Source organism: Ascidiella aspersa, chromosome 5 (assembly GCF_963924565.1).
Source record: "Ascidiella aspersa chromosome 5, kaAscAspe10.2, whole genome shotgun sequence".
Classification (NCBI taxonomy): domain Eukaryota; kingdom Metazoa; phylum Chordata; class Ascidiacea; order Phlebobranchia; family Ascidiidae; genus Ascidiella; species Ascidiella aspersa.
In genome coordinates this window covers 25,899,475-25,908,737 of record NC_139451.1, presented here as the reverse complement: position 1 = coordinate 25,908,737, position 9,263 = coordinate 25,899,475, and positions in this window count along the sequence as shown.

The window sequence follows — 9,263 nt, the reverse complement described above, 5'->3', positions numbered from 1 at the left end:
ATTCTCGTATTATAGTTACACCATTCGTCGTAATGTTTTGGTTACTTAACGAGAATCACTCTCAGAAAAACGTTTGCGCGCGATTGAAAAACCTTACATGGAATAAAGCGTTATGCAAGAGAGTTTGATTTCACAGGAAATGATGGGCATTGATTGCCAAGGAAAAACATTAGGCACGAACTTTGCATTAACCAGCAATTCACAGGCCTTTAGTGATAAGATTGAGTAATGCACGCCTAATATTGCCGGGTACTTTTACTAGCTAACGTTTTACCACATAAAAATAATAATTAAACGCTTTTTTCAAGAAAATACCAAAACAATTATAGCGCAGCACACAAATTATTAGGAGAGAGACGCAAAATTTAGGTTACTAAAAATAAGCTTATACAGAAATGATTGGTATTGAGCAAAAAGGGGTACACAAATACCAAAAAACTGTCAAAATTATGCTTTGCACATCAGTTATTCGATGTGCATTTTATCAAGTTGCTAATCAGTTGCTAAAAAATTATGAAGATAACGTATTTACCACAGTGGGCTGTTAATCCGTATAAGTATTTGTTAACAATAACACTACTAGTTTTGTTCGACAACTACCGTTTATTTTTGTACAGACTGTACTGTGATGTTACAACTTACAACAACTAACAATATAAAATTATTATTACTAAGGAGTAATAAAAGCGGAAGTCTAGTCCTGTAGTTCTCCTTTTATAAACCACTTTCCCGCTTTCAAATCCAGTGAAGATAACAAACTAAATATTTTTAAAACATATGTCTAGACCTTCTAAGACTTTAAACTTTGGGGAAAAAAATTCACACAGTGTTGAAGTAACATCATAGTCTGTTGTTTGTGCAGAACAAAAAATAATTGTATTTCGAATGTATTTAAATAGAAGACTACACATTTTGTTCTTTAAAATAGGAGGCTATCCATATTTTAAATCGCATAATTGGCTGACTTTAATGTATACCAGTACAGTCTATCTCTAAACAATACCTACATTAAATATACTAACCTAATTACATTAAAATACAATGCTGTTAGTCTTACGCAACAACCTTACAATACGCATAGCTGAGAGGGACTACTGTTGTGTAATGATCTCTCTATTTAAATGGCCGTTTCTGCCCAGTCATTCTATTTGTAAGGCAAAGGTCTTGTTCCGCCTACCTGCGACAATAGGCTATATTGTGGATCGTCACTCTACACAATCGCGTCCCGTGAGCGATATTTGAGCAGCTCTATTCTGTTACGCCTGGAAAAACAAGTCCCGTTCGTATTCGCCTTTGCTGAACGGAGAATCCGAGTTTAATAATGGGATTGCGCAACTGTGAGAGAATAACAACCCTTTTTCTCTATGGCTGCACGTATTGCTCGACTATACTGCACGGGGAGTCGGGAAGGGGTTAAATCGGTCGGCAAGTCTGCCTGTAATCCCAAGTCATATATCTTCAAAATATGACATGTTTGCAGCCAAACGCAACCGAAAATATACCTGTGCAATCTAAAAAATCAACGTGTTTTTTTCTGTCTTTAACGCTTGCGACCTACTTCCAAAATGAACTGATATGTTGGGTTCAGACTAATATATTCTTTTACAGCGTGACCAGGCATTTTTGCTGAAAGCCTGACTGCCCTTTTTCTTCCCCATGCTCGTCATTTTTTTACGTGTACAGCTGACTGCCTTATACTGACGCAAAAGCAAATGTTTTTTTCCAATTGGGGAATGTGTTTTTCCGGAGGTAATGTGTCATTACGGAAGTCACAAAGTAACATATTTTACAGTTGTTTGTGTGTTTAATATTAAACGCAGTTAACTATATTTTTCTCTCAATTACACTTTTTATTTATTCTTGTATTACTGGGCATCACAAATTGTTTTACAGCACTACTCAAGTTTCGACTTATTAGTAAGCATGGTGAACTCCCTTAAATTATTAAATAGGAAAAACAAGACCGGTGGTATTTTAAGTTGAAGGGTGTAACGTTGTTCTATCTGCAAAAAAGTGTGAACTTTACCCTATACACACATTTCGGATTTTTGGCGTAAGTACCAAACTTTCCTAAAGAGCATACGTCATCAGCGAGGCAGTACATAAACTGAAATTATTAACAGTTACTGTAGTTGTGCCGAGAAACGACTTTTTAAACCGCTGTTCCGAAAACGTTAGATACATTAGCATGGTTTGAACAATCAATAATAAAAAGCCTTGGCACAGGTAGAACCTTAATATTAAATCCAATTTAGTAATCGTTATTTAAGGCAAAGTCAGTAACTTTCTGTATATTTTATGAAGTAAGTAACGTTTGTACAGCGTTTTGTTATCACTCCGACACCTACGAATTCTTTCAAACGATCAGTAATGGTTTTATAGAAATCGATGACAGCGTTCCCTCTAAACAAATATGCGCATCAGACCATTAAACCATTGGCCGGAAAACTGTGATTCTCCAGCAATTGCAGAATCATTTACGTATCTATCATGATTCAACAAAAACCCGGATTAAGCGCACACATTGAAAAACACAAAGAGTTATTCGTGTTTCGGTATCATTTTACGCAAATTCCAATAGTTTATTTACGCTGATTCTAATAACTGAAAGCTGGTATGTTTTAAAGGGGCTGTACTAGCTTTTATGCATTTACGGTTGCTTTAAAACAGTCACGTGTTGACTGCTCAATATAAAGATTTCTCAGAAGAAACTTTTAACGAGGGGCGTGTTAAACCAGCGTGAAGCTTTCCGACCGTATCAGCCGCGCATAAACAGCGACAAACAAGGCCATGTTGCTAAGCAACGCAGCTATCAGGTAATCGACTGCAAACAGCCTACCAAAACCGGGAAATGTCAACTGTAAAAAACGCTGGTGCATTGCAAAAATAGCAGTGCGTTGGTTTTCCCGCACACCTGTAATCCGTTATTCCGCCTACTGCATGGTGAAATAGTTGAATCAGCCTGGTTTTACCATTTTGTTGGACAATAACATGCAAAATAGGCTGTTACAACATCCTTGTCGTGTTTTGTAGATCTCAATATAATTGTAGGTTATTTTGTTTAATTTTAAAATTGGATAATTTAAATCTATTTGCTTCTTACCCTGGGCTTACTAGGATCTTTAAACTTAACAAACACTTTTCTAAGCTTAGCGGTTTGCCAATGGAAAAGTTTAAAAAGATTCGGAATTAAACAACGTCCGTCAGGTCACCCAATAATATTGCCGTTGGCATGGTTCGGTTTTTAAAATCAGTTAAATAGCACGGGTATTTCTATATCAGGGGTTGGTCAACCAGTTACGGCGAAATGTGCAACAGCAACCTAAGTGTTTTATCTATCACTGTCGACATGAACATTTTCCAAAATAAAGGGAATCACAGACTTAAATGTTGAGTCCCTCGGCTAACATTCGAGCCGAAACGCACTAAATCGGTTTTAATAACCTCAGGTGTGTTGCGCCTATAGTCGTTTCACCTACATGCAGCGCCAAACAAACCGTCCACGCACTGTTACGTCACAATTGCAGCACGTGAAGCGGAAATGGGCATGTTTGACGTCACAATGGCACATTAGTTCCCACTAAATTGAACGATGGACATGTGTTATGGAGCTATAATTAAACGATCATTTAAGCTGAACTCGTATGTTTAAGGTTGGCTGGATGTTAGAACACGGCCGATCTATTTTTCCGTGCAAATGTGGGAAGAATTACTTGTAATTTCGACGGAAACCCATTTCGCTTTTATTTCGTCACTAGCCGGCGAAACCTCAGTTGACACAACGTCCAACAACAAAAAAACGGATTAGGTTAAAACAAAGAAACGTACGGCAAAGTTGCCATTCTAGATTATTTTAATTTAGATCTAGATGTTAGATGTTTTTTTAAATTATTATAAAAATATTCTGCAATCTAAATTGGTAACAGATTCACCATCGAGGATAAATATTTTAGTAGTTTTATTTAGTACTTTAATTTTTTTGCTAATTTAAACATATAATTAATAAGCTATAAAATCAAAGTTTCAATAACTGGTCATATTTGGTAAAATGTTTTTTGAAACAGAAAACCTTAGACCTAAAGCTTCAAGCAAGACCCTTTATGCAACTTTATAACGGCGTTAAGATATAAATATTGATTTTTTGTCGAAATTTATTGAATTTTTTTTTAAATCCTTTTTAGATTATATTACAATTTCTCTACGAAAAATCTTGATGTTTCTAGATTTAATTTATTAAAATTCTAAATATTTACCTATATATTCAATATAGAAAAAGGGCGACTATATGACGTACGGCAAGCAATCTTCGCACACACGCGAGCGTAACGTGCATGCTTGCGAAACATAAATAGCAACAACTAATGATATCGCAAATCGTTAGCCATTTGTCAACTTGAGTGAAAACCTTACCCACTGACACATAATTAAGGACGTAGATTTGTCAATTTTGAGCTCCGATTTCACTAGGTGCATAAAACTATCGGGACGTCAGTAAAAACGAAAAGCGATTGCCTTAAAATAGCCTTTTAATGAGTTCTGTGCAAACTCCGTATAGAAGCAAATGACATACATTTGGCCAGCGGGTCAAATTTTAATAATGTTCACTACTCACTAGATCAGGGGCGGGCAACATATGGCCCGCAGGCCGTGTCCGGCACGCTAGGGGATTTTAAGCGGCCCGCAGACAGTTTCTGGTGTTACATCATAATGTGGCCCGCGGCAACAGTCTGCCGCAATCCCCCACTACTTGCTTACTACGTCAAATAATAGTGATTGTTAGTTATTTTTCATTTATTTGTTTCGGGTTAAAATTAGAAGACTCAAGCCATAAGATCAAAATAAGAACAACGTCAACGTCACGCAGTTCGGAATAAGATTAAAATAGGACTAATACCTAGCGGTAGCCTAATATCATCTAAATCGGAATAATTTATAAACGAGTCGCAATAAGACTTAAATGACCAGAATCAGGCCTATAAAACATTTTACCTAACCCTAAACCCCATCCCTAAGTACATTACTAACTTCTCTAATAATGTCAATGTCAACTCTTAACCACCAATAACCGTAAACAGGGCCAGAAAATCTAAACAGCGGCGCCATAACGGCGAGCTAAAAAACAGCGGCGCCATGAGGCTAAAACAGCGGCGCCATAACGGCGTCCTTTAAACTAGGCACCAATACGGCCGGTGCCATTCCCATGGCCCTGATCGTCCCATACCCTCTTCCTATAGTTTCAGGTGCTATTTTGGCCATATTCTCAAGAATTAAGGCTTATTCCGATAGATTTATGTCTTATTCAGATGGTTAAGTCCTTATTCTGTCGTGGGTATTACTGCGTATTTGGCTTTATTAAGTCGTTGGTGTTAATACTATGGTATTATTGATTTTTCTGCTTTAGGTTTTGTTGCTTATTATTGTGTGTTCCCAAATTAGATTTAGAATTTAAAATCAACATTTTCCCTTGGATTTTTCCAAGAAACGTAAAGTTGCAAATTTAACAAGGATTGAAGTACCGGTAGTTTTTCACTGAAGTAGGCAAGAAAGCTGTATGTTTGCTGTGAATGAAAGTGTTGCCGTGTGCGAAAAAACATGTAGGCAGTACAATTAATATATCGATTAGGTATCCGGCCCACCAAGTACTTCATTTCCCATATCAGGCCCGCCGACTTGAGAAGTTGCCCGTCTTTGCATTAGATTGTCAAATTAATAGATTTTATAGGTTGCAGACTTTCCAAAAGGCGAAGGCTCTTCAACAACTTATTAGTGGCATGAGCCGGCGTCTACTCCGATAGCTTCATAAGGACTAAGATTCCATATAAAAAAAAACAATTTCTGACGACTTATTATGGCAAAAGTATTCATTTTTGCGCTTAATGTAATTTTTTTTGGTATTTGTATAGTAACATTTAGATTGTCAAACTATCACTATATCTGGCTTTAACAAAGCAACGCACGGTACGCACTCGCTACATAGTTTCTTTGCATATATACAACTACCGGTGTGGAGGTACACGGTCATATTCCCCTCGCTGCAAACTGTATTTTTGCCCAATTGAACTAAGTAAATGCAAATTATTTTCAGGCCTAGAGAGAATCCTAATTTCTTTAGTATTATGATTATCCCGTTTTAATGAAATCTTTTCATTCCGTGCGTTTCATTGCTACCTCGAAAATATTTTTTTGTTAAATTCAACGATATAAAGGCTCTTTTGCTTAGCGTGAATCATAATATATTGTAGTTTTCTCCTACCTAAAGCTTTACCAAACTCAAGTGAAATATGTGATGTTCTTAAGGTTACTTTTTTGTTACGATACGCTTTGGAGTGATTTTGTGACGTCACGTTCTAACGTAACTTTGTGCTGTGAATTTTTTATGGCCCATTCCGAACAAAAATCCTGCATCTCCCGGTCAATGGTCCCCATAACTGGAACATTTCGAAAAATGTGCATTGTTTTTTTGGTAACAAAGTCGTTTTAAAACTAAAAATTTTCCAACGTAAACGAGATAGTTTTTCACATTTGCGCTCAAGTTCGTTTTTTTAGGTTACCTGTTATCAGATTATGACTTCTAGGAAAATTCTCGTGTCCATAGATCCGCCTTTAGGTAATTACAGTGGCGTATTATAGTATCGCTATTTGTTAGACCCAATAGATGAGACAATTTTCTTGCAGTTTTTCTTATACGCTATGGATGGTTACCTATAGACATCATAGATTTTTTCTATTTTTATCGAAACTATACACCAAATCGGTAAAGTGTGTCACTAAACGTTGCAGGTGGCAAAACCAGCATTCTTTTTTTTTTAATTTTTATTATTATGCTGAAACAACAAAATAGAAAGACGGACGAGAATAAAAAATAGCAGCTATCAATCAGCGAAAGGTTGGGCTAAAGGCCAGCCCACTTAATTTTCTAAATTTTGAGATTTTTAGGATTTAAAGCACAGATATACTCAGAGTGTTTTATAGACTTGATCATAAAAACAAACATAGAAATTGTCGGTTATGTCTTTGCGTACTTACAACGATATATAACGAAACGCGCACATAACAGCAAGCAATCCAAAAATTTATTGCCAACAACAGAAAATCAACTATCTTCACTTATCCTTTCTGACATATACCCTTTGTTGCCCACTAGCGCTTAATAATTGTGCTTTTGGTTGTCAGATGATGCCAATAAAGCTATTGAGTATGACTTTGTGTTTGATTGACGCCCTAACACCTTTAATTATCACGCAGTTTAATAGCATCGCCCGCCAAATGTGGCCCTTGGACTTATTTTTCTGGTCCGCAATTTCCTCGCCCAGCCACATTGCCGTGTTTGCTTTTTTTATTTCTCTGCTGTACGTGCCTCCCAATAATTAAATATTCCAACTTTCAAACCATGAATAAACGCAAAATGTTTTGCGTTTTACGCGAATATTATTTAGTTTTCTAGTATGCTATAGATTGCAGAATACCAATATTTTCAGCATAAAGCGCCGTGTTCTTTGTTTACCTTTTCTATTTGTCCTACGTCCATAGTATGCAATTTTTGGTACAGCTTCGCAATGTGGTCATTGTATCGTGAGCAGGGCTGCCGAGTCGGTTAAAAATAACCCGAGTCCGACTCCGGTCAAATGTGCGATTTTGTCGAGCCGGAGTCCGGCCCGGACTCTACAGCCTGTATTTCACCAATTTACGTCCCTAAAATAACGTGGATATTCAGCAATCCACTCATAGGGTTGGCGTATAATTCATTCACTCACATTACATTGTTGGAAAAATTCCGCAATATAATATTCCACCTTTACAATTTCCATTTGGCGGCCATATCAGTTTTAAAATTCGGTACTGTGCATGCGCATGTCGGACTCGGGACTCGGGTAGTTTTACAAGTTCTTACTCGAGTCCCGAGTCCAACTCTAGCAAAAACAAACCGACTCCTCGAGTCTCGAGTACCGACTCCGACTCCGCAGCCCTGATCGTGAGTAACACCTATCCAACTTTTAAAACAAGTCCAGCGCAATGCTTGCTTATTCAGGCTTCGTGCAATCTTTTTTATCCCAAAATAGACACATATTTTGGACTTTTTGCGATTTACGTGGCTTTTAGCAAACAAGTTCTTTGGAAAATAATGCGTTCTGTAAAATAACTTTATTTTTCTTTGCGCTATGGCGTAGCTTGTGACGTCATATGTTAGAATTTTTATCTGCACCTTGAACTAAACTGCTGTATTGTGTGTTGTAAAAAACGATCTTTTTCAACTACGTAAGCAAGAGTCGAAATAAATCTTTTTAAGGGTTGTAGGCTTTAAAGACCTCGCGACTTGTCGTTTCACAATTATTTCCTTCAGTGCCTGTGTATTTACACAAAACAACAATAATGCAAAAAAATAACTGTGTCAGCATTTAAGGTGGAAATTTTGCCCGGAATTTTGCTGTTTTTACTTTACAAAATAAATAATTGAACTTATATTGTGACACAAAATGGCGCCGTAATGCTTTACTGCGTTGAACAACTACAGATTTGCGTAAAGCGACAAATGCTCTTTTCCCTGCGATCAATCATCTGCCTTGTCTGACGCTAAAGCAGTGACGTCATTTAGGTTTTTAAGAGTTTGATGAAAGGTGTATAGGCAGGACACACTGTTAATTATATGATATTTGCATATAGCAGCAACGTAAAAAGTTTGTATAATTTCCAATCCCCAATACAATGTTTTTTGATTAGGGTTGTGCAACCACGACTAATCAGCTGTTGTTTACTATTTCCAATTTTATCGATAGATGTGTCGAAACGTTCAAAGTAATGACTTTGCGAGGAAACACCGGTGTGGTTGGAAAACGGAAAGTTTACATTATACGTCCTTAGACATGAGTCATTGCCTTGATAGCAACGTGACGTCATAGCAAGTCAATTCTACTAAACTGGCAGCCAGTTAAGATACCGACTTACGTTCGCATGCGCGCTTAGCGAAACCAGCGAAGGAAGTTAGACCAACCTACATTGTTACAGTTTAAACGTGTATAATACCAGCAGTTTGTTTGTTGCGACTTCTATGTCAGGCTTAATAGGGCTACCATATTTTTAGCACCCCAAAAGAGGACATATTTTGCCGGCAAGTGAAACGAAAGTAGAATTGTTACGTTTGACTTTGATGATGTTTTAGTTACAAAAAACAGACACAAAAACATCAGGTAAAATTTATTTTTGAGATTCAGCCCATGATTACTTTGCGGTTCCCTTAACCTTTGCCAATAAAAAATGATCATTTT